This window comes from Schistocerca americana, chromosome 1, assembly GCF_021461395.2.
Source record: "Schistocerca americana isolate TAMUIC-IGC-003095 chromosome 1, iqSchAmer2.1, whole genome shotgun sequence".
Taxonomy (NCBI): Eukaryota; Metazoa; Arthropoda; class Insecta; order Orthoptera; family Acrididae; genus Schistocerca; species Schistocerca americana.
In genome coordinates, this window is record NC_060119.1 from 568,952,290 (window position 1) to 568,979,593 (window position 27,304).

Sequence of the window (27,304 nt, forward strand, 5' to 3'; positions counted from 1 at the left end):
TGGAACATTATATTTAAGCATCTGAAACTCCAAGGAAGATCGATAGTGCCAAAAATGGCGTACAAACTGAAGTATATGACACAGGTCCAATAGATTACAGGTATTCAACGAACAGGACAATATTCTGAAGAAGACTGGTTTGCTGAGGTGGATCCTTTATTTTCTGTTACGAAAGCTATACAAAAAGGAATAAATCAAATAACTGGTAATGAGTGCAATCATGGATATTTTTCAATGATTATATTGCAATTGTTGTTGCTATTCTAATGGCAAAAATGACTTATTGTTTGGCTGTTCATCAAGAAAGATCTTGTGTTTTGTTGAAACTGGTAATGTACTGAGATGGCGTGGAAAAATGCTACCTGCACCAGTTTTTGAAGGATTGTGGTATAGAGGCAATAACTGATACAGTTTTATGAGGGTGTGCACAATGATAAACATCATTAGATATTATTTTATGAAAGAGCGGAGAAACCCACTGAATGTGTAGGACTGGTTTACACAGATGTTAGCAGACAAAGGTGAAAGAAAATGATTTGCAGGGTCATCAATACTTTGCTGCTTTTAAGGATAATTTTTCCACTTTCCGGATGATGTACCCTTTGCGACACAAAGATAAAGGTAAAGAAAAATTAGCACTGTTTATTAAAATAATAAATGACTGAGGCTGAAATTACTCTTAAAGAATTACAGACAGACAGTGGCAACAAGTTCCATAATAAAGATGTACATAAGCTTGCTCATTCAACTGGACTGAAACATTCAATTACTGCATCATATACTCTTCAGCAGAACAGAGTTGCTGAGTGGGAAGATAAAATCCTTTGTGAGATGGCATGTTCTTGGCTCTGTTCTGCTGAATATCTACCAGAATCATTGTGGGGTGAGGCAATTTTGGCCCCAACATACACTTTGAATCGAATTGTTCAAATGAAAATTAAGGGTACAACTCCAACTGAAATATTTTTGATGAAAGAAGATCTTTTGATAATGTGGTATTTGGAATAGAATGCTATGCTTGGATTCCTACAAGAAACTGGAAATGCTTTGAAAGTATATGAGGTTGGTTATGATAATTGTGTGTGTATGCAGACATGTAAAACTCAACTGCAAACAAATTGCAAAAACCACTTACTGGAGAGATTAAAAAGGTTGTCGATCAGCCACCACAGTTGAGGCTCATTGCTGCTGACTACCAAGCAGAGGACATGTGTTCAATTCTCAGTACTGCCATGGATTTGGAGGTACACTCAGGCTTGTGAGGACAACTGAGGAGGTACTTAACAAATAGCAGTGGATCCCTGCCACAAAGACTGGCAATAGCCATGAGAGCAGTGTGTTGACCTAAATTTTTCCATACTGGAGGATGATTGGTTGGTACTGACAATGTAGATGAAAAGGAAGATGCTGCAGAAACTGACTGTAATAATACTGACTTTAAAAAGGGTGATCAATGGAATTGTATGAATGACACTGAGGGACAAGTTGACAAAAACTTGTAAGCAACAAATGAAGGCAAAGGAAGCCACAATTCTTCTTCTTCTTCTTCTTCTTCTTCTTCTTCTCCTTTTCTTCCTAGGCTAAAGCCTATTACCTTCAGTACCCCTCATTCTACCCTGAGGTGGTTGCTCCATCTTTTTCTTGGATGGCGAATATTTCTTTTACCAGCTGGTAATTTATCTCTTACGATTTTCACACTCTCCTGTTCATCGATCCTATCTATGTGCACGTTCCATTCATACTTTCTCTTATGTACCCACTCATTAATGGAGTCCGCTTTACATCCCTTTCTAATGCTTTTCTCCTCCCCCCCCCCCCCCTCCAGCACACAGTGTCATCCCTGTAATTCTTAGCAGATTTTCTATCCTGTGGGTCAAAAAGTTGTTTTGTTTCCCGTCTTGTCTCACTATTGTTTTGTATATTCTTGCCTTTGCATCTCTTTCTTTATGCTTGTTTTTCCAAACAGTATCATTTAAACACCCTGCCACTTTATTTGATTTTGCTACTTGTTCTCTAACTTACTTTTTGACAATTCCACTGCTGGACAGATCAATATCAAGATACTGAAATATTCATCACCTGTTGAAACTTTCAGATTGCATCTAATTTGTTCCACTGAAGTGGTCATACATCAGGTATTGTTCTCTAACTTACTTTTTGACAATTCCACTGCTGGACAGATCAATATCAAGATACTGAAATATTCATCACCTGTTGAAACTTTCAGATTGCATCTAATTTGTTCCACTGAAGTGGTCATACATCAGGTATTTTGAGTGGATATGACCATATTTAGGTTTCTGGCTGCCACAATAAATAAATGTATAAGTTTCTGCATGTTATATTCGCTGTTTGCCAGCAGAACTGCATCAGTATAACAAATGTTTTTTATTTCTTCATCCCCCATTCTATAACCACTACCAGCCAATACCTTCCTTTATCACCTTGTCCATGACTACATTAAAAAGTAGCGGGCTCAAAGAGTCATCTTGCCTAATCCCACTATTAACAGCTATGCAGCTAGTTACCCTGGAACCAATTTTCACTTGGCTGTATTTATTGGTATAAATGTCTTCAATTGTTTTTACTTATTTGGAAGAAAAACCCCATTTGTAGAGCAGGTTTACCGCATCTGTTAATTGAATCCTATCAAAAGCCTTTTTTTAAATCAATAAGACAAAGATAAGCTTGTCTATTGTATACAACGGACTTCTCTATAAACTGTCTAAGAATGAATGCTGTATCTATGCATGAACTATGGGATCTAAAACCACACTGCTCTTCTGCAAGGATTGTAATACTTTTCATTTATTTTCCTTTTGTTATGAGTTTAAGGACTGAACTCAGTAGATTTATCCTTCTGTAGCTGGATGGCTCTATCTTATAATTTTTTTGTACATCATCAGGATTGTAATACTAGTTTTCCATAGATCTCTGTTAACCAAATTGGTTAATTGTTCAGTTAGTGTACACCCTCCATACTTTAGTAATTCATTGGGGATCCTATCTTTCCCTGGAGACTTCCTACTTTTTAACAAAGTTAAAGCTTCTTGTGCCTCTGCATGTGAAACAGTTACATCATCATTTACTTGTATACAGATCTCTCTTCATTTTCCTGCGATTTTTTACCTTTACACAACTCCATTAAATATTTAACCCATTATTCCTCATTTACTTTCAAAATTTCATTTAATTCTTCCCTCTGCTGACACATCATTCTCCAAATTTGTTTCTGCAATCCATAGAGGTCACAATTTATGTGAATGACAGAATTTGGAGAGACCATCATGTTACTATGATGATTCAGCCCATCAACCAACCAAGATTAATGCTTCTTTGTGAGACATCAAGGAGTTACAAAAATCAGTGCAGTGAGAAAATTCTAAATAAATGGAAGAAAGCAGTGGAAGAAGAAATGAATATTCTGAAGAAAAATAAGACACTGGAACTAGTTTACAAGACTAAAACTAAAAGGTGATTGAAAATCAACACGATTCTGCTATAAAATTAAATGAAAATAATGAAGTGGTTCGATATAAGACTTGACTGGTGACAAACAGATATAGTCAATGTTTTGGAATTGATTACTTTGACACATTTAGCCCTGTAACAAGATCTGAGACAAGAGCCCCCTGAATGTTGCTATTTAACATGATTGGTGTGTAAGTCAATTTAATGTAAGAACACCATTTCTCAACAGTATTTTGAAGGAAGAAATTTGTATGTATGAACCAGAGGACTTGGATAGTGGGTCACCTCTTTTAGTGATAATGAACTCTATTGAGAAACATTTGGAAGTCTGATGTATTTAGCACAAGGTACAGGACCAGATTTATAATATGCTGTTAATACTGAACCAAGAGTTCAATACTCACCAACACAAGAACATTTTACATTGCTCAAAGGAATATTCAGGTCTTTTAAATCAACAGTTACAGATGGCACAAACTTTGAGAAGGATGAAGTCTGCAATATTAAAGCTTATGGTGATGCTGATCATGGTTGGGACAGAGGTACAAGCTGATCAACAAGTGGCATTCTACTCACGTTTCAGGGAGAGCCAATTACACAGTGAAGTAAATTACAGCAGTGTGTTGATCTTTGCACAATGAAGGAAGAACATGTGGCTGTATGTGATGCTTGCAAATCTTTTGTGTGTTTAGATCAACTTCTAAATGAAGTTACAACTGTTGTGAGTCCTCAGTTTCTATTTTGCAAATAGACAACCGAAGTGTATCAAATTTACTAAATGATCTGGGTTTTATGAATGATCATAACATGCAGAGACAACATCTCATTATATCTGCCAAGTAGTTAGTGAGAAGAAAGAGTGAATTACACGTGTTACAGACGATGAAGGAACTTGTTAGTATAGTGTCTAGAAGTTTATTAGTTATTTTTACAGAAACTTCTTGAGTGCACTTCAGAGTTGCATTGGTTGCACTTTGGTAGTTTTGAAAAGTTCCTGCAGTATTGTCATACTTTTGTGGCATTTTAAAAAATGTTCTGATTTAAAACTGCATTTGACATTCTATCAACGATAATCTAGTACCACTGATTAAGTAGTTTACACCTTCTTGTTTTTTGGGAATGGGGCAAACACTGCTACACTGCAAATTCCTATAGTAAGCAACTTACCAATATGAAACTTCCTGGCAGATTAAAACTGTGTGCCCGACCGAGACTCGAACTCGGGACCTTTGCCTTCGCGGGCAACTGCTCTACCACTGAGCTACCGAAGCACGACTCACGCCCGGTACTCACAGCTTTACTTCTGCCAGTACCTCGTCTCCTAGCTTCCAGGTAGGAGGTAGGAGACGAGGTACTGGCAGAAGTAAAGCTGTGAGTACCGGGCGTGAGTCGTGCTTCGGTAGCTCAGTGGTAGAGCACTTGCCTGCGAAGGCAAAGGTCCCGAGTTCGAGTCTCGGTCGGGCACACAGTTTTAATCTGCCAGGAAGTTTCATATCAGCGCACACTCCGCTGCAGAGTGAAAATCTCATTCTGGAAACTTACCAATAAATACACATGGTACACAAGCTCCTGGAAAAGAAAGTATGATTTTCAGTGTCTCTTAGAGGGAATGAAGGCTAGACCTTAATGTCTCACTGATACTGAGGTCATTAGAGACAGGGCACTTGCCTGGATGAGAGAAGGAATTGGGTGTTGATTTGTTAAAGCAAACCATTCCACAGATTGCTTGGCTATAGTCAAGATGATATAAGCAGATCCCTGACGGATGCAAAGGGCTAGGCACAGCAGCTTTGCATGCCTACCTCAACCAATCACGTAATGAGATTTTGTAAACCTCTCTATGGAAACACCTCACCTCAGTGTTGTTGCAACTCTATACAAGGCTCTTGTCTCACTTACAGCTGTTTGTGCTTAGCAGCTGAAAACTGGAAATACTGCTGCTAGCTGTCAGGGATCTTATGCTGCCTCTATAGAAATTTAGTGTAGTCAGAATCAATGCACTAATAACTGAATAGAATGCATGCAACATTAACAAAAGTCATGGGATGCAGGAAACATTACGCAACTGCAATACTAAAAGAGAGAATTGTGTATTTTAATGGAAGTGATCTTGAGTCATGGATAGGAGAGGTAAAGACATGTATCTGAAGATACCACTGATAAGAAAGTCAGCTGTTTTTTTTTGTCATCAGTCTTCTGACTGGTTTGATGTGGCCCGCCATGAATTCCTCTCCTGTGCTAACCTCTTCATCTCAGAGTAGCACTTGCAACCTACGTTCTCAATTATTTGCTGGATGTATTCCAATCTCTGTCTTCCTCTACAGTTTTTGCCCTCTACAGCTCCCTCTAGTACCATGGAAGTCATTCCCTCATGTCTTAACAGATGTCCTATCATCCTGTCCCTTCTCGGTATCAGTGTTTTCCACATGTTCCCTTCCTCTCCTATTCTGCACAGAACCTTCTCTTTCCTTACCTAATTTTCAACATTCATCTGTAGCACCACATTTCAAATGCTTCGATTCTCTTCAGTTCCAGTTTTCCCACAGTCCATGTTTCACTACCATACAATGCTGTACTCCAGATGTACAATCTCAGAAATTTCTTCTTCAAATTAAGGCCAATATTTGATATTAGTAGACTTCACTTGGCCAGAAATGCCCTTTCTGCCATTGCTAGTCTGCTTTTGATGTCCTCCTTGCTCCATCCATCATTGGTTGTTTTACTGCCTAGGTAGCAGAATTCCTTAACTTCATCTAATTCATGACCATCAATCCTGATGTTACGTTTCTTGCTCTTCTCATTTCTATTACTACTCACTAACTTCATCTTTCTTCAATTTACTCTCAATCCATACTCTGTACTCATTAGACTGTTCATTTCATTCAGCAGATCATGTAATTCTTCTTCACTTTCACTCAAGACAGCAAAGTCATCACCGAATTGTATCACTGATATCCTTTCATCTTTAATTTTAATTCCACTCCTGAACCTTTCTTTTACTTCCATCATTGCTTCCTCTATGTACAGATTGAACAGTATGGGCGAAAGGCTACATCCTTGTCTTACACCCTTTTTAATACAAGCACTTCGTTCTTGGTCGTCCACTCTTATTATTCCCTCTTGGCTGTTGTACGTATTGTATATGACCCCTCTCTCCCTATAGCTTACCCCTACTTTTTCCAGAATTTCAAACATCTTGCACCATTTTACATTGCTGATTGCTTTTTCCAGGTCGACAAATCCTATGAACGTGTCTTGATTTTTCTTTAGTCTTGCTTCCATTATTAACTGCAATGTCAGAATTGCCTCTCTCGTGTCTTTACCTTTTCTAAAGCCAAACTGATCATCATCTAGCACATTCTCAATTTTCTTTTCCATTCTTCTGTATATTATTCTTATAAGCAACTTGGATGCATAAGCTGTTAAGCTGATTGTATGATAATTCTCACACTTGTCAGCTCCTGCCATCTTCAGAATTTTACGGATGATGCTTTTCCGAAAGTCAGATGGCATGTCGCCAGACTCATACATTCTACACATTAATGTGAATAGTCGTTTTGGTGCACTTCCCCCAATGATTTTAGAAATTCTGCTGTAATGTTATCTATCTCTTCTGCCTTATTTCCTGTCAGAATTGCCTCTCTCGTGTCTTTACCTTTTCTAAAGCCAAACTGATCATCATCTAGCACATTCTCAATTTTCTTTTCCATTCTTCTGTATATTATTCTTATAAGCAACTTGGATGCATAAGCTGTTAAGCTGATTGTATGATAATTCTCACACTTGTCAGCTCCTGCCATCTTCAGAATTTTACGGATGATGCTTTTCCGAAAGTCAGATGGCATGTCGCCAGACTCATACATTCTACACATTAATGTGAATAGTCGTTTTGGTGCACTTCCCCCAATGATTTTAGAAATTCTGCTGTAATGTTATCTATCTCTTCTGCCTTATTTCCTCTTAAGTCCTCCAAAGGTCTTTTAAATTCTGTTTCTAATACTGGATCTCTTATCACTTCCAAATCGACTCCTGTTTCTTCTTCTATCAACATTGGACAAATCTTCCCCCACATAGAGGATTTCAATGTATTTTTTCCACCTACACACTCTCTCTTCTGCATTTAACAGAGGAATTCCTGTTGCACTCTTAATGTTATCACCCTCACTTTCAATGTCACTGAAGGTTGTTTTGACTTTCCTGTATGCTGAGTCTGTCCTTCTGACAATCATTTCTTTTTCAATGTGTTCACATTTTTTCCTACAGCCATTTCGTCTTAGCTTTCCTGCACTTCCTATTCACTTCATTTCTCAGTGACTTGTATTTCTGTATTCCTGAGTTTCCCGGAACATTTTTGTACTTCCTCCTTTCATCAATCTGCTGCGCTAGTATTAGTCTTCGTCATAAGAAGGTGGAATTTTGTTAAAATTCAGCAAAGGCGCAGTTGGGCGATGAAGTCTGGGGCCACTGGCAGTGTGTGGTAATAATCGGCAGCCAGTAGGCCTGGCAGAGTAAACATGGCACGGAGCTGCAGCAGCATATTGCACATACAATTTGTTTGGTGTGAAGCAACAGCAAGGCAGGGAACTGCAGCGTTGCTTGAAGTTATTGCGATGTATGAGGTGGGGCACTAGGCCAGAGCCAGGAGGGCGATGTATAAGTGGCTGACATGTGAAAATTTACCCCTGCCACAGTTTCTGTCTCTCTCTGACACTATGTCAGAAGTGAGGGGAAAAGCAGTATAAATAGTCAGGCACTTTTAGCTAAAGACGAGTGTGTGCCAGGTCAATTGAGAGTTGGGATGGACCTGTGCTGGCTTACGCTTATAGGGGCCAGTCTGGCAGTAATGTTGTAAATATTCTGTGTAACCTGTACTTTATTTCTATGTACTTGTTCAGGCTGTATTCCGCCTCCAGGGAAACAACACCGGGGTCGGACGGAACAGCAGCTGGGTACTTGGAGATTGCACGGTCTGCCTGAAGGACAGCAGTGATAGCAGTCTGCAACGGGTCCAGGATGGGCCACATTCGCTTCCCACCTAACATACTGGGGTCCGGGCGAGGCGTACGCTGCGGGAGGGGCTGCAGTGCTGAAACAGCGTCAGGGATGGCGGCGGGTGTTGCCATCCGGCAAGTATTAGTGGCAAGTTTTCGCACTGCATCCAGGAGGGCACGAGTTAGAGTCCGGTCCTGTCCTGGGGGAAATGGCGGCTGAGGGCCATGGGTGACCAGTACAACCACCTTCGTCCCATGGTCAGACAGCAAACAGGGCAGAGGGCGGCGGGGACCAGAGACTGTAACAGTCTCCGGAATTGCGAGCAATTATGCGGTGCAACACCCGACGCATTGGTGAGCGGGTACCAGGCGAGTGCGGCCATCTCCCAGCTGAGCGGCCTTGATGGCAGAGCAGTGGCATCAGCATACCAGGAGTTGCTGAGCTGGCTGGACTCACGGGACAATGCTGCGGTTGGCACGCCGACACTGCACTGCACCCATCGTAGTACTGTAAATTATGTGAATAAAGGATACTTCCGAATACCGCTGTATGACTCTGCACTGCCCCTTGACGCTATTGAACTTGCTCAGCCTCCTGACGAAATACGGCATGGTGGGTCCCAGCTTCAGCTCGGCCATCTGGAGTCCCGGGTTCGATCATCGACACCCCGCAACAGTGGTGTCAGAAGTGGTGCCGGTTACAATGTTGGTACCGGATTTCTACTCCCACATCTTATGTCGAGCAAGTAGCGTTGGGGTGTGCCTGTGTAGAGGGGTAGTTAAGGTGTTTGGTTGCATTTGTGATGGGTGGTCGTACACTTCTCGTTACGTCTTGTCATTTGGAAGGTGTTCGTCTGTACCATTATAGAAAGCAAAACAGGAATGTCACCTGCACATGAGCACGATGGGGATGGGTGAGTGATGTTTGATTTATTGTCATTCTTTTGTGTTTTAAGGGGTTAAGTGTCAATTAGGGTCGACTTTTTGAAGGTGTCTTTTGTAAGGCCGGAGGAGCGTGTAGATTTATCTGAATTCAGAAGAAATGGGGGACATGATGACATAGCACCTAAGTGATGTAATTTTTGTAACCTGTCAGGTCATGTATTACCGTATACAAAGTGGGTGCCAAAGAGTTGTTTTATTTGTAGCAGATTTGGACATTTGGTGCGTAATTGTTCAGAATGTAGATGGACAAAGATTCGCCGCAAGAACTAAGTTTTAGGAGTAGCAGAGTGGAATTAATACTAACAGTAGAGCTATAAACAAGAATAGTAGAAACAAGACAAGCAGCAGAGGCTGTGGCAGTGGAAGTTGTAGATGCTCTAACTGAGTAATTCAGGTATTGTTGGAGGCAATGATAAGGGACAAAGAAAAATATGAAGGATTAGTGGGTTGATTTGAGGCACTGCAAGTAGGGGAAGGGACATTGGGTGAGAGTAAATTACAAGTCGTGGAGTGGCATAGACCATTTGACCCGGCAATCACGGCATTGATTAACCCCTTTTCAGGTAAAACAACGGAGGATGTGTCGGTATTCCTTAATGACATTATCACAATGGCTGAGGCCAATAGGTGGTCGGATGTTGTAAAGTTGAGAGTGGCGAAGTTACACTTGATAGGGAATGCCAAGTCGTAGATACTGTACCGTGAAACTTTGAACAATGTGGGGACGTTTGCAGAGCTTGAGGCTGGGTTATCCCAGAGTTTTTGAAGGGACCAGACTACTAGGGTCATCGGTCCCTTTTTCCATGAACTTTAAACACCCACAAAGAATAAGAACAAACAACGGTGATGACAAAGGGACGACATAGGACAGGAAAGACACAGACAGAGACCAGAAAAAAGGAATTAAAATCACACTGAGTGTGACAGTGGTTGGCCGACCACAGAAGCAAAAAAGGAAAAGTTAACCACCAAGAAACGCACTAAAAACCCCAGTCTAAAATCGTAGGCCAAAGGCCACACAACACAAAAAAAGGACAAACACTTAGATCAAGCGATAAAAACCCCTTGCACGAATAAAACTCAAAACTAAATCTGCCATCGCAATGTCATCTGATAAAAGTGCAGGAAGCGTATCAGGCAGCGCAAACGTCTGCCTGCGTGGAATTAAAAGCAGGCAGTCCAACAAGATGTGGACCACCGTCAAAGCTGACCCACAGCGACATAAAGGTGGGTCCTCGCGGCGCAATAAATAGCTGTGTGTCAAGCAGGTGTGGCCAATGCGCAGCCAGCACAGAACAACAGAGTCCTTACGAAAGACCCGCAAGGAGGAGCGCCACGCACCGGTAGCCTCCTTGATGGCTCAAAGTTTGTTGGGTGAAGGAAGGGTGTGCCATTCTTCACCACAGGTGCGAAGTACCTTCTGCCGCAAAACTGACCTCAGGTCACTATCTGAAAGGCCAATCTCCAAGGTTGGTACACCGACAGCCTGTTTGGCCAGCGTGTCAACACGTTCATTTCCCGGGATGCCGACATGACCGGGGGTCCACACAAAGACCACAGAGCGGCCGCAACGGGCAAGAGTATGGAGGGTCTCCTGGATAGCCATCATCAGACGAGAGCAAGGGAAACACAGGTCGATAGCTCGTAAACCACTCAGGGAGTCACTACAGATAACGAAGAACTCACCTGAGCAGGAGTGGATATACTTTAGGGCGCGAGAGATGGCAACCAGCTCTGCAGTGAAAACACTGCAGCCAGCCGGCAATGAGTGTTGTTCATAATGATCCCCTAGGGTAAGAGCATAACCAACACAACCAGCAACCAATGAACCATCAGTATAGACAACATCAGAGCCTTGAAACGCGGCAACAAGTGAAAGAAAGCGGCGGCACAGGGCCTCAGGAGGGACTGAGTCCTTTGGGCCCTGTGCCAAATTGAGCTGAAGGCATGGGCGGGGCACACACCATGGGGGTATACGCAGAGAGGCCCAGAAGAGAGATGGAAGAGGGAAACCTCAAGCCCAGAGAGAAGAGCTCTGACGCGAACCACGATCGTACACCCTAGCCGGGGCCACCATTCCGGAAGATTGACGACCGACTGAGGGAACAGGAGATGATAATTGGGATGCCCAGGCAAGCTACAAACGAGTGTAGCATAAGCGGCCAGTAATCATTGGCAGAACCGCAATAGAGGGACACCTGCCTCCACAAGTATGCTGTTGACACGGCTTGTCCAGATCCCGCTGTGAAGGATGGGGTTCAGTAACTGCAAAGCAAAAGGTGATGCCAAACCGTAAGCCAGGCTCCCATAATCTAGACAGGACTGTACAGCCGTAGAAAGGTAGACCTATTGGCACACCAGCTGATGTGACTCAAGCAACGAAGAGCGTTAAGATGCCACCAACATGTCTGTTTAAGCTGCCGAATATGAGGGAGCCAAGTCAACCACGTATCAAAAACCAATCCCAAAACTGATGCGTCTCCACCACAACAAGAGGTTCGCTGACAAGATAAAGCCATGGCTCAAGGTGAACAGTGCGTTGCTGGCAGAAATGCATAACGCAGGTCTTGGCAGCCGAAAACTGGAAGCCATCCGCTACAGCCCAAGACTGCACCTTGCAGATAGCACTCTGCAGCTGCCGTTCAGCAGCTGCAATGCCAGTGGAGCTAAAGTATAGGCAGAAGCCATCAGCATACAAGGAAGCTGAGACAGACGTTCCCACCATTGCAGCGAGCCCATTAATTGCAATTAAAATGAGGCAGACACTTAAGAGAGATCCTTGCAGTACCCCATTCTCCTGAACTCAGGAAGTCGCAACTTGCACATGGAAGGAACGATGCGACAGAAAATTTTGTATGAAAATCAGGAGCAGATCCCGAAGACCCCAATCATTAAGTGTAGAGTGGATGTGATGTCGCCATATCATATCGTTTGCCTTCTGCATGTCAAAAAAGACGGTGACCAGAAGCTGACGGTGGGCAAAGGCCGTACGAATGGCAAACTCCAGGCACACCAGATTATCGGCGGCAGAGCGGCCCTTATGGAACTCGCCCTGAGACGGAGCCAGAAGGCCCCAAAACTCAAGCAGCCTACTCAACCTCCAGCTCACCATGCGTTCGAGCAACTTCCAAAGAACGTTGGTGAGGCTAATGGGGCGGTAGCTGTCCACATCCAGTGGGTTCTTGCCAGGTTTCAACACGGGGATTACGATGCTTTCCCGCCAATGTGATGGGAAGTCACCCTCAACCTAGATATAGTTGTAAAGGTTTAGGAGGCGTTGCTGGCAGTCCACCGAGAGGTGTTTGAGCATCTGACAGTGAATGCGATCTGGCCCAAGAGCTGTATCAGGGCAAGCGGCTAGGGCACTTTCGAATTCCCACTCACTGCACAGAGTATTGTACGATTCAGGGTGGCGTGTGTGAAATGAAAGGATCCAACATTCCCACCGCTCTTTCAGGGAGTGCAAGGCCAGTGGGTAATTTGCAGAAGCAAAACTCTGAGCAAAATGCTCTGCTAAGTGTTTGCAATTGTGTCGGAGTCATTATAGACTGCTCCATTCAGTGAAAGCACAGGTACGCTAACGGGGGGTCCGATAGCCATAGTGTCGAGTAATCTTGGCCCAAACCTGTGATGGAGAGGTACGGAGGCCAATGGTGGGAACATACCTTTCCCAGCACTCCTGCGTGTGTTGGCGAATGAGGCGGTGGGCTTGCGCACAGAGCCGTTTAAAGGCGATGAGGTGTTCCAAATGAGGGATGCTGCTTGTGACGCTGTAGTGCCCGCCTGCGATCTTTAATCGCCTCAGCGATCTCGGGTGACTACCAAGGCATAGTCCTCCGCAGAGGGGACCCAAAAGAACAGGGAATGGCAGATTCTGTGGCAGCAATGATGCAGGTGGTGACCGAGTAAACCGCGGAATCAATGGCGTCATTGGAAAGAGGCTCAATAGTAGCAATGGAGGTGAACAAGTCCCAGTCAGCCTTATTCATAGCCCATCTGCAGGGACGCCCAGAAGAGTGACACTGTGGAAGTGACAAAGATAGGAAAGTGGTCATTACCGCACAAGTCGTAGACTAGGGTTCCAGATCGAAAGGTCGATGGCTGAGTACGTGCCATGCGCCACACTGAAATGTGTGAGGGCACCATTATTTAAAAGAGTAAGGTCGAGCTGTGCCAATACTTCCTCAACGATGTTGCCTCGGCCTGTTGCCACTGATCCACCCCACAGAGAGTTATGGGCATTGAAGTCGCCCAGTAACAGAAAAGGTGGCGGCAATTGGGCTATCAGTGCAGCCATGACATGCTGCGGGACATCACCGTCTGGTGGAAGATAGAGACTGCATACAGTAACAGCCTGAGGCGTCCACACTCGAACAGCGACAGCCTCTAAAGGTGTTTGTAGAGGGACGGACGTGCTGTAAAGGGAGTGAAGAATGTAGATGCAGACCCCACCAGATACCCTCTCATAAGCTGCCTAGTTCCTATAATAACCCTGATAGCCAAGGAGGGCGGGAGTCAGCATCGCCGGAAACCATGTTTCTTGAAGAGCAATGCAAAGGAAAGGGTGAAGGCTGAGAAATTGTCAGAGGTCAGCAAGATGGTGGAAAAAACCGCTGCAGTTCCACTGGAGGATGACATTGTCCATGGCCGAGAAAGGCGTGAAGGGACTGGGGAGGGAGATTACGCCAATGGGTTACCTGCTGCCACTGATTGAGTACCTGTGCGAGTGACATCCATTGTGTCAGAGTCCGGCGAGATCTAGGTCCTCAGTGGATGCCAGAATCTCTACCTCGCTCTCAGACACAGAGCTTGTAGGTTGCGATAGGGTGGGTGTCACCTCAAGTTCCTTCGTCTTAGAGGTCTTCTTCTTGGACTTTTCTCACTGCTCCTTGGGTTTCACTGGCTGGGAGGGCTTCACCGATTCGGTCTCCGGGACGGAAGGAGGATCGCGAAGCCCTACGACCAGCTGCTTGTGGGCACTTATGCCACTGCCGGGCATCATCTTTCCCACTTGTGGAAATCTATGAAGGGAGGGACCCAAGGGACCCCTTGCTTGTGGGAGGAGCCGATGAATTTTGACTCTTCTCCAATGGGTGTGAGGGGGGGGGGGGGGGGTGTTGCTCCTGAAGTAGGTGGTGAGGGAGCAACAGGGTGGGTAGTGCCCCCCATGGGCAAGAGGGCATGTGGAGTTGTACGGCTTGGTGAGCCGACTGGAATTCGCTGAACTGATGGGGCTATCACGGTTGTCATAGCGGTGGCATATTAGGAAGTCATTCGCACAGGATGGAGTCGTTCGTATTTCCTTTTAGCCTCAGTATAGGTCAGTCTGTCCAGGGTCTTGTATTCCATGATTTTCCACTCTTTCTGTAAGGTCCTGCAGTCTGGCAAGCAAGGTGAATGATGCTCTCCGCAGTTGACACAGTTGGGAGGCAGGGCACATGGAGTATTGGGATGTGATGGGCGTCCGCAATTTCGACATGTGAGGCTGGAAGCACAGCAGGAAGACATATGGCGGAACTTCCAGCATTTAAAGCACTGCATCGGGGGAGGGATATGGGGCTTGACATAACAGCGGTAGACCATCACCTTGACCTTTTCCGGTAATGTATCACCCTCGAAGGCCAAGATGAAGGCACCGGTAGCAATCTGATCATCCTTCGGGCCCCGATGAACGCACTGGATGAAATGAACACATCAACGCTCTAAATTGGCGTGCAGCTCATCATCAGACTGCAAAAGAAGGTCCCTATGGAAAATAATAGCCTGGACCACATTTAAACTCTTACGGGGTGTGATGGTAACTGAAACATCCCCCAATTTGTCACAAGCAACTAAGCTTTGTGACTAGGCAGAGGATGCCGTTTTTATCAATACTGACCCAGAGCGCATTTTGGACAAGCCCTCCACCTCCCCAAACGTGTCCTCTAAATGCTCTCTGAAGAATTGAGGCTTTGTTGACATGAAAGACTCCCCATCAGCTCTCATACAAACTAGGAACCAAGGCGAATAAGTGTCACTGCCATCCTGAGCCTTATGTTCCTCCCACGGTGTGGCCAGGGAGGGGAACGATTTGGGGTCGTACTTATGAGCGTTGAATTGAGCCCGCGAATGCTTTGAGACCGCTGGCGACTGGCCACCAGCAAGAGATGATGTACCACGCTTCATTGCGGGTCATCTGCCCTGATGGCACCCACTCCGACCAAGGGCCCTCCCCACAGGCACTGCCCAGACTCAGCAAGGGCCACCTGGCAGGATGGCCATTGCTGGGAGTCACAATGCCCCAGCGAGATAGGCATCTACTCCTCGGCATACGTGGGGAGTTAACGGCGCAGGCATCAGCAGAGCGATCCCTGTGTTGTCAGGGCCAACAGGGTACATGGTGCCCCCACCACAACGGACTGGCTACCGTGCTGGATATTAGGTGCAACGAAGTCCATGGTTGTTGTCTCCGCAAAAAGCAACACTGCACAGTGCATGGTGGAAATCGCACCCAGGAATGTATCCCCGCCCAAGTGATGGAGAACAAGCAGGGCGGCAATGCAACGAGAAAGGTCTCAATGCACGATGGGTATAATGGACCATGTAAGGCGTCCTTCCTCAATTGAGGAGGTCAAACCCGTGAGGGGGACCATCACATATAGGCCGAAACATTTGAGACTTAGTTGCCTCTTATGACAGGCAGGAATACTGCGGGCCTATTCTAACCCCCCGAACCTGCAGGGGAGAACAGAATAGTACCAGGTTTTCCCAGGAAAAATTGAGTGCATTAGTTATGAGAAGAAATGAGACTGTGAAGGTTTTCTCAGGCAGGATTCGAAAGCTAAATGCACAAACATTCAAACTGTCACCGAATGGGGAGACGGATAAAATGCTGTTACAAGAGGACGAGAACAGGGCGTTAGACGTGTTTTTGCGGGGAGTACCGCCGGAGATGTCACATCGGGTGAGAATGGAGAATCCCAGTGGCCTTGCGGCAGCTCTAAGGATTGCCGCATACTTAGACGAGGTAGATTATGCGAGGAAGCAAAGGGTGGAGCAGCAGAAATTAAGTGTTTTTGTTGTGGCCAGGTAGGGCATATTAGGAGGCAGTGTCAGCGTCAGTTGTGGTGTTACTCATGTGGGAAAATGGGTCACCAGGCAGTGAACTGCAGGAGTAAAAGTAAGGGGGAACCTCAGTGACAGTAGCCGTTAAACGAGAATGGGACTGCTTCAACCGTCGGAGGGTGGTCCCAGGGAAATTAGGTAAAGTGCTTGCAGATGCACAGACGGAATGCTTGGTGAACGGAAGGGAACAGAGGTTTCTGGTTGACGCAGAGCACACGTGTTTGTTGTTAGTCTAGAACTGGTTAGCAGGAGAAGGCTTGAGCCACCATGTTGTAGGTTACGTGGGGTGGTGGATAATAAAGTGGAGTCATTGGGTACGATGGTGCTTCAATTTGTGATCACAGGAACTAAGTTTAGTGAGCAGGTAGAGGTGTTACCATGTGTGGGCGAGGGGTATTCGGTGATTCTCGGGCTAGACTTCCTTGACAAACATCGTGTGAAGATAGATCTTTGGCAACAAACAGTGGAACTCAGTGGAACAATGTTTTGCATGGGGGAAACGGTTGCAAATGGACGAATGTCACAAGGTGCACTTAACGCAAAGATGACGCCAGCTACACTGCGAATGGATTCATTAAAGGTCAATCAGCAGGATTACATACTGGCAGATACAGGGAAGGTAGTCTGGGTTTTGATAAATACGGACTTACCAAAGGAGACATCTTACATGGTGGAGCCATTCTCGAGTTATGAGGAGTTGGATAATGCGCACTGTTTTGTGCAAAGGAGTTTAGCTCACGCAAGTCATGTGGAAGGAGATTATAGGGTTCCTGTAAGTATGGATAACTTTGGCAGAGTGGATTTTAGCTTCTCGAAAGGGCTGTAACTGGCCACATTGGGGGTTTTTGATGAAGATGACCTCTATAGGGAGGATTTAGATATGAGCCATAAGCAAAACGTCGATGCAGCGCAATTGAGGGGAAAATTACAGCATTTGCAGAGAGACGACAGGGTCGCATTGGAGGCATTGTTATTGACATTTAGCGATTTATTCGGAGTGGTTTACCGGCAACACTGATTACGAAGCATCACATACCAACGGAGGATAATACACCAGTGTTTAGGAAACCATACAGGGTAGCATATCATATGCAATTGCTACTAGAGGAGTTTATAGAACGACAACTACGGGATGGAATCACAGAGCATAGCGATAGTCTATATTCAAGCAATGTAGTTCTCATACCTAAGAAGTCAGTGGATGGTACAAGGAAATATAGGTTTTGTTGTGATTATACGTTTCTGAATGCGAAAACCATTTTGGACGCATATCTGATTCTGAATATCACAGACACATTGGATAATATGGGACAATGTAAGTATTTTACGATGATAGATTTACGGAGTGGATACCACCAGTTGGAAGTAAAGCCAGACGATAGGGCAAAGACAGATTTTACTGTTCCTGTGGGACACTTATCAGTATATACGTATGTTGTTCGGGTTGAAGAATGCACCGGCCACTTTTCAGCAATTATTAGATGGTATTTTAAGGGGATTGAAACCAAAGACATGTATGGTTTACCTAGATAACATTATAGTATTTTCAAAGGCTATACCAGAATATGTATCGCGTCTAAGAGAAGTTGACATTAAGTTTAGAAAAATGTAATTTTGCACAGAAACAAGTCAAATATTTAGGTCATGTAATCAGTGAACAAGGGGTTCAAACTGATCCTCGGTTAACAGAAGCAGTTCAAAATTTTCTGACACCACATGCAACGAAGCAATTACAACCGTGTATTGGGTTACGTTCATATTATCATAAATTTGTAAATTATTTTGCGAAAATAGCTGAGCCGTTAACAAAGCTTTTAAAGAAAGATGTTAAATTTCAATGGACAGAGGAATGCTAGTAAGCTTTCGATGAATTAAAAATGAGATTAGTTTCTCCTCAGGTGTCGATGTTTCCGAATTTTGAAGAAGACTTCATCTTATCATGTGACGCTTCAAATGGCGCAGTAGGATGTGTTCTGAGGCAAATGGTAAAGGGACAGGAGCATCCAGTAGTGTATGCTTCCAGACAGTTAAATAGGGCAGAGCGGACGCATTCCACAATGGAAAAGGAGATGTTGGCTGTAATATATGGAGTAACCTATTTTTGTTGTTACCTTTATGGTAGAAAGTTTAAGGTCGTGACAGATCATGAGGCGTTGAGATGATTACTGGGACTCAAGGATCCTTCTTGTCGGTTAACACTCTGGGCTCTAAAATTGAGTGAGTTTGACTTTGAAGTAATTCATAAGCCAGGGAAGAAACAAGGGAATGCAGATGTATTAAGTCGCAAGTTAGACGCATTAGAGGTAATGGGTAAGAGTATCACGGAATGGCAAAGGGCACAAACAGAGGAAGAGAAGTACCAGGGTTTTAGAACTCAACCACATTTCATTGTGGAGAGAAATTTGTCATGTAGAGTTACCAGGCGTGGACCACGGGTAGTGGTACCAACAAATTTGAGAGAGGAAGTCTTAAAGCAGGCCCATGATCATGTGCTTTCAGGGCATGGGGGTCATTGAGCAACGGAAAGGCAAGTAGCAGAATGATTTTGGTGTCGCACTCGGAGAAGGGATATGGAACAATTTTTTTTTTTGTTTTTGTTTTGGTTTTAGGGCGCAAAACTGCTATGGTCATTAGCGCCCGGTCTGTGACTTAGGAAACAGTAAAAACCGAAAATGGAAACCAGCAGCAATGGGAACGAAACTCAAAAAATTGGAGAAACTAAAAGCAGGAGGAAGGCTTAAAAATTCACTACAGAAAGGGGTTGGTCGTCCCAAAAAAAAAAAAAGCTTCAAATGACTGACGTCATTTCACTGGCACTAATAAACTCGAGAATGCGATCGGCCGAGCGTGTGTCATCTGCGAAAATTGACGATATATCAGGCGACAGCTGTAGACAGGCGCGTAACGGAGTAAAATAGGGGCACTCAATTAAAAGGTGTCTTACCGTCCACAGCTGAGAGCAGTGGGGACAGAATGGGGGAGGATCGCCGCTTAAAAGATGTCAATGGCTAAAAAGACAGTGCCCTATCCGGAGTCTAGTTAAAATTACCTCCTCCCAACGACGCGTTCGGGAGGAAGAGGTCCAAGCACAGGGAAGAGCTTTCACTTCCCGCAATTTATTATGGGGAAGTGTCGACCAATGTGAGTGCCATAAAAAAGCAACACGACGACATAAAACGCTCCACAGATCGGCGAAGGGAATAGATTGAATAGCTGGCCGAAGAAGAGAGACTGCAGCGTTGGGCGCAATAGCGGCCGCCTCATTTCCACAGATACCAAAGTGTCCCGGGAGCCAGAGGAACGCCACCAAGACGCCCCCCAGGTGGAGCAAGCTCAGACAGTCCTGAATTTGGTGGACCAGAGGGTGCACAGGGTAAAGAGCTTGGAGACAGAGGAGAGAGCTGAGAGAATCTGAGCAGATAACATACTGTATCCGCTGATGGCGGCGGATGTAGTGGACAGCCTGGAGAACAGCGTAAAGCTCCGCAGTATAAACCGAACACTGGTTGGGAAGCCGAAGTTGATTTGGGGTGTCGCCAACAATATAGGCACTCCCTACAACTAACAATGTTTTCGAGCCATCAGTGTAAATAAATGTGGCTTCCTTCATTTGTGCACATAGAGCAGCAAATGCCCAACGATAAACAAGTGAAGGGGTACCACCCTTGGGAAATTGACAAAGGTCACGGAGCAGGCAGATCGGGGGACGGAGCCAAGGCGGTGCTGTACCCCTAGTTGTCATGAAGGTTTTAGGAAAGAGAATGGAGCAGTTGACAGAAGTGGACTCCCGGTGGAAGTAGGGAGGAGGGGCGGCCTGCATACCCTACATCAAAGGAGGCGTCGAAAAAAATGTCATGGGCGGGATTAGCGGGCATGGAAGACAGATGGCTAGCATAACGACTCAGAAGGACTGCTCGCCGATTGGACAGCGGAGGTTCAGCAGTCTCAGCATAAAGGCTTTCCACAGGGCTGGTGTAAAAAGCTCCAGACACTAAACATAATCCACGGTGGTGGATAGAGTCGAGACGACGAAGAATAGACGGCCGAGCAGAGGAGTAAACTATGCTTCCATAGTCCAATTTCGAGCGCACTAAGGCGCGATAGAGGCGGAGAAGGACCACTCGGTCCGCTCCCCAGGAGGTACCATTCAGGACACGGAGAGCGTTGAGCGATCGCAGACAGCGAGCCGAAAGATAGGAAACGTGGGAGGACCAGCACAGTTTTCTGTCAAACATAAGACCCAAGAATTTATCGACGTCCGAAAACGGAAGGTTGACAGGTCCTAGATGTAAGGAGGGTGGAAGAAACTCCTTACGTCGCCAAAAATTAACACAAACGGTCTTACTGGCAGAAAAACGGAAGCCGGTTTTGGTGCTCCAAGAGTAGAGGCGATCGAGACATACTTGAAGACGTCATTCAAGAAGGCTGGTCCGTTGAGACCTGTAGTAGTTCGCAAAATCGTCCACAAAGAGGGAGCCCGAGACATCAGGAAGGAGACAATCCATAATTGGATTTATGGCAATAGCAAACAGTACAACACTTAGCACGGAGCCCTGGGGTACCCCGTTTTCTTGGGAGAAAGTACGGGAGAGAGCAGTGTTCACCCGCACTCTAAATGTGCGCTCTGCCATAAATTCGCGAAGAAAAAGGGGCAGCCGACCTAGAAAGCCCCAAGAGAAAAGTGTGTGGAGGATGCCTGTCCTCCAACAGGTATCATATGCTCTCTCCAGATCAAAAAATACTGCTACTGTTTGGCGTTTCCGGAAAAAATGGTTCATGATATTAGTGGAGAGAGAAACAAGATGGTCAACTGCAGAACAATGCTTTCGGAAACCGCATTGGGCAGGTGTTAAAAGACTGCGGGACTCCAGCCACCAAGCTAAACGGCAATTCACCATACGCTCCAAAACCTTACATACACTACTCGTGAGAGAAATGGGGTGATAGCTAGAGGGGAGATGTTTGTCCTTTCCAGGTTTCGGAACAGGAACGACGATAGCTTCCCGCCATCGTCTGGGAAAAGTACTGTCGGTCCAAATTCTATTATAAATGCGAAGGAGGTAACGCAGACTATGGGTTGATAAATGCAGCAACATTTGGATGTGGATACCATCCGGTCCTGGGGCGGAGGAGCGAGAAGAATAGAGTGCATGTTGGAGTTCCCGCATGGAGAAAACAGTATTATAGCTTTCGCGATTTTGAGAGAAGAAAGCAAGAGGTTGCACTTCCGCTGCACGTTTCTTCGGGAGAAATGCTGGCGGGTAATTTGAAGAGCTCGAAATCTCTGCAAAGTGTTTACCCAAGGAGTTAGAAATTGCGACGGGGTTCACTAACGTATCACGCACGACAGTGAGCCCAGAGACCAGAGAGAAACTAGGCGCACCTGATGACCATCGAATCCGACTCCAAACTTCCGAGGAGGGAGTGAAGGTGTTAAATGAGCTAATAAAGAATTTCCAGTTTCCTTCTTGCTATCGCGGATGACGCGACGGCATCGCGCACGGAACTGCTTATAGATACAGTTGGCCAAAGTAGGATGGTGACGGAAAACGCGAAGAGCACGTCGCCGCTCACGTATTGCGTCACTGCATGCCTCGTTCCACCAAGGAACTGGGGGGCGCCGGGGCAATTCGGAGGTGCGTGGTATTGAATGTTCCGCAGCTGTAAGAACAACGTCGGTAATATGCGTGACCTCATCGTCGACGCTGGGAAAGTGACGGTCATCGAATGTCACTAGAGACGAAAAAAGTGTCCAATCGGCTTGGGCAAACTTCCAGCGTCACGGGCGCATATAGGGCAGTTGAGGCTGCAGTCTAAGGACACATGGAAAGTGATCACTCGAGTGTGTATCATCAACGGCGAACCATTCGAAGCGCTGAGCTAGCGGAACAGTACCGACCGAAAGGTCCAAATGAGAGAAATTTGTCGTGGAGGCAGACAAAATTGTAGGGACCCCAGTGGCACTAAAGGTGAGGTCGCAAGTCCGTGTGGCCGCCTCCTTTGTTGGCCGAGGAGAAGCAAGGACAGTGCTGTATTTTCCTGTCTGAGGCACGGTGGGCTGTCGACTGGCGAATAATTTTCGAGCAGTAAAGGTCGACACCTTTTCCTTCACTCTGATTTCCTGGATGAGCTTTTCGTCTTTAAAAATGGGGCAATCTCGAGAGGAAGCAGCATGGTCACCCATACAGTTGATGCAGCGAGGGGATGGAGGTGGACAAGCACCCTCATGGGCATCCTTGCCACACGTAACACATTTGGCCGGATTGGAACAGGACTGGCTGGTGTGATTGAACCGCTCACACCGATAGCAACGCGTAGGGTTTGGGACATAAGGGCGAACGGAAATTATCTAATAGTCCGCTTTGATTTTGGATGGGAGTTGAACTTTGTCAAATGTCAAGAAGACAGTGCGGGTTGGAATGATGTTCGTGACAACCCTTTTCATAACTCTATGAACAGCCGTTACGCCCTGGTCAGACAGGTAGTGCTGAATTTCGTCGTCAGACAATCCATCAAGGGAGCGTGTATAAACGACTCCACGCGAGGAATTTAAAGTACAGTGCGGTTCCACCCGGACAGGGAAGGTGTGGAGAAGTGAAGTACGCAGCAATTTTTGTGCCTGGAGGGCACTGACTGTTTCTAACAACAAGGTGCCATTCCGTAATCTGGAACAAGACTTTACAGAACCTGCAATTGCGTCGACACCTTTCTGAATAATGAAAGGGTTGACCATGGAGAAGTCGTGACCTTCATCAGACCGAGAAACAACAAGGAACTGTGGCAACGATGGAAGAACTGTCTGTGGCTGAGACTCAGTGAACTTACGCTTGTGAGCAGACATAGTGGAAGGTGAGGAAACCATTGCGGAAGGATCCCCCATGATTACCGGCGTCTCCGATGGCACGCTCCTCCCTTGTGGGGGCCCTCTCTAAGGGCACTCCCGCCTTAGGTGATTGTACACACCTCAGGTCACACCTCCCGACAAACGGACGGAGGGACCAATCGGCACTTTCGGAAGGTATCAGCTCGGGTAATCACCCCTCCCTGGGCCCAGCCGTTACCAGGGGGTACGTACGTGTCCTACCTGTCTACCCGGGACGGGGAATTACGCGTTACCCTGTCACCGGCTACGCACGAAAATGGAAAATGCATGGGTCGGCCTTCAGACACGCACAGGGAGGAAGAAAGAGAAAGGGAAAAACAAGGAAAGGGAAAGGAAAGAAGAGAGGTCTCAAATGCCGCAGTAGAGAAAAGGGTAAAGAGAAGAGGTAAGGAAAAGAGAAGGGCAAAGGAAGGATGAAGACATACAAGCAGAGAAGGCGAAGAATGTGTTAAATTTATGAGTGTCCGTCTCCCCCAGAGGGGGAGAAAGGGAAGGAAAGTGCCAGATGTGAGGGGAGGGGGGGCGAAGATGGGGGATAGGGAAGGATGCGGAAAAGGAAGGTATGCAGCCTGGAAAGGAAGGAGGGCCACATTAGCTCGGGGTCCCGTGCTCGCTACGCACGTATCCACAAAAGAGTTGTGGACCCACTGGGGGGGGGGGGGGGGGGGGGGGGGGGTGGAACAATTGTGTACCGTGTGCGCAGCGAGCGGATGTGATGTGCACAAGAATTCCATTGCAATGGTTACCTTTCGAAGTTATCAGGCTAGATTTCTACGGGCCATATAAAAAAACGCCAACAGGGAATCATTACGTTTTAACTATAATTGATCACTTTCTGTGGTTTCTAGCCATGGTCACAATACCAGACCAACAGGCAAATACGGTAGCACAAGCTTTAGTAAATAGCTGGTTATTGAAGTTCAGGGTGCCTGATATCATAATTACGGATCAGGAAAAGAAACTTCATGTCTGAATTAATGACACAGTTGTGACGGTTATTGAGAATTAAAAAATTATGGACCAGTCCACTTCATCCGGCGGCGAATGGGAGAATCTTCCATACATGGTATCAAGTCATAACACTAAAATGCATTTGGGGGTCGGAATGTCACTGTTCGAGGTGGTCTATGGAAGATAGATGCCATCACTGTTTGACGTTCTATGTCCAAAATCGATAGCTAAAGGGCACGCAGTGAGGAAATTTGCACGAACAATACAGGAAGTCTGAAAGAGGGTACAGAAGGCCAATATGAAGGCGTTGGAAAGGCAGGAAGAACAGAATAAGTGGTTGGGACCTTTACCACAGTACAGGGTAGGTCAATGGGTACTGATCACAAATCCATACACACCTAAGGAAAAGACGAAAAAATTCTTGAAGTACCAGGGACCATACCAGGTCATGGCGATGACTTCGCCTGTAAATGGTGAAGTGCAGCTGCCAACAAAAACCTCCGTTATCCACGAAAGTAAAGTAAAACATTTTAAAGGAATGGAGGACAGATTACCTCAATTACAAGGAAGTGACCCAATTGCAGAGGCTAGGCAAAGCAAACAGAAGAAGAAAGTCATGGCGGAGGGACAACAATGGATGCATTACGTTCCATATGCATTACGATCAGAGAGACAGTAAATTATTATGTATGTAATATTGTATGGCATGTTTACATTTTGTTTTTTTGTATCAAGGGATAATTTGAATCTTTTTGTGTTTTGGTGGGTCAGATAATAGTTGCATTTTTTTGTTTGTTGTTTTAGTTTTGTCATTGTATGGGGGAGACTATTTTCAGAGAATTCGATAGGAGTGGAGTGCACTATCAGGAATTTTTGAAGATGTCGTAATATGCTGTAGTGACTTGTAGTGGGAAGGGGTTCTGGAGATATTGCAAATACCGAATCTGACATTTAAACTCCACGTTAAATCCAGAGCTTTGGAAACATTGCATTCCTTTATTGATGCGCAGGAAGAATCTATCACGGTTAATAAAGTACTGGAACACATTTGAACGTTACAACAGCATCGCACCGACAGAATAAGGACAGTGAGCATTTCAGCCACAGGGTGTGCCATTTTTCTATTTTTATTGAGTATAGCTTTGTGGAGGGTGTGGAAACATGCACCAGTAGAGGAGGTACCAACACATCAGTTGCCTACGGCATTGGTAACCAGTGTAAAAAGTGTATAGGGGTAGGATTAATGTTTTTACGTTCTCATTAGTTTTAGTCTGTAGCATATAAGTTTTGTGAACAAGATAAGTTTATGCAGTCACAGGCCATGCCTGTTATATTTCAATTCGGGACGAATCTTACTGAAAGGAGGGAGGAGTGCTCTGCTAGTATTAGTCTTAGTCATAAGAAAGGGGAATTTTGTTAAAATTCAGCAAAGGCGCGGTTGGGCGATGAAGTCTGGGGCCGCTGGCAGTGTGTGGTAATAATCGGCAGCCAGTAGGCCTGGCAGAGTAAACATGGCACGGAGCTGCAGCAGCATATTGCACGTACAACTTGTTTGGTGTGAAGCAACAGCAAGGCAGGGAACTGCAGCATTGCTTGAAGTTATTGCGATGTATGAGGTGGGGCACTAGGACAGAGCCAGGAGGGCGATGTGTAAGTGGCTGACATATGGGAATTTACCCCTGCCATAGTTTCTGTCTCTCTCTATGACACTATGTCAGAAGTGAGGGGAAAAGCAGTATAAATAGTCAGGCACGTTTAGCTAGAGATGAGTGTGTGCCAGGTCAGCTGAGACTCGGGATGGACCTCTGTTGGTCTACGCTTATAGGGGACAGTCTGGCAGCAATGTTGTAAATTTTCTGTGTAACCTGTACTTTATTTCTATGTACTTGTTCAGGCTATATTCCGCCTCCGGGGAAACAACACAGGGGTGGGACAGAACAGCAGCTGGGTACTTGGAGACTGCATGGTCTGCCTGAAGGACGACAGTGATAGCAGTCTGCAATGGGTCCACGACGGGCCACGTTCGCTTCCCATCTAACATACTGGGGTCCGGGCGAGGCATATGCTGCGGGAGGAGCTGCAGCGCTGAAACAGTGTCAGGGGCGGCGGCGGGTGTTGCCATCTGGCAAACACCATTAGCGGCAAGTTGTAGCATGGCATCCAGGAGGGCGCGGGTTCGAGTCCAGTCCTGTCCTGGGAGCAATGGCAGCTGAGAGCCATGGGTGACCAGTACAACCACCTTCGTCCCATGGTCAGACAGAGCAAGCCAAACGGGGCGGAAGGCGGCGGGGACCAGAGACTGTAACAGTCTCCGGAATTGCAGGCAACTACACGGCGCAAGACACGATGCATCGGCGAGCGGCGACCGGGCAAGCACGGCCGACTCCCAGCTGAACGGCCTTGATGATGGAGCAGCGGCGTCGGCATAGCAGGAGTTGCTGAGCCGGCTGGACTCGCGGGACAACGCTGCGGGCAGCACGCTGATACTATGCTGCAGCCACCGTAGTACTGTAAATTATTTGAATCAAGGAATACTTCCAAATACCACTGTATCACTCTGCACTACCCCTTGGCGCTAATGAACTTGCTCGCCCTCCTGACGAAATACGGAGCGGTGGGTCCTGGCTTCAGCTCGGCCGTCTGGAGTCCTGGGTTCCACCATCAACACCCCGCAACAGATCAATTGAAGTATTTCTTCTGTTACCCATGGTTTCTTCATAGTTACCTCCTTTGTAGCTATGTTTTCCTTTCCAATGACTGTGATGGCCCTTTTCAGAGATGTCTATTCCTCTTCAATTGTACTGCATACTGAGCTATTCCTTACTGCCGTATCTATAGCCTTAAAGAACTTTAACCATACCTTTTCATTCCTTAGTGCTTCAACATCCCACTTCTTTCTGACTAATGTCTTAATTTCAGCCTACTCTTTATCACTACTATATTGTGATCTGAGACTATA

General features: G+C 45.8%; 1 protein-coding gene and 1 non-coding gene across 2 annotated transcripts in view; one reads left to right on the plus strand and one right to left on the minus strand.

The window, feature by feature from the left end:
- The window catches only part of LOC124606593 (ER membrane protein complex subunit 2-like), an 81,123-nt gene that overhangs the window by 39,939 nt on the left and 13,880 nt on the right, over window positions 1-27,304 (minus strand). The window lies entirely within an intron of this gene.
- Window positions 4,864-4,936, plus strand: Trnar-gcg. The gene has a single exon. It is a non-coding gene; the product is annotated as a tRNA-Arg (tRNA).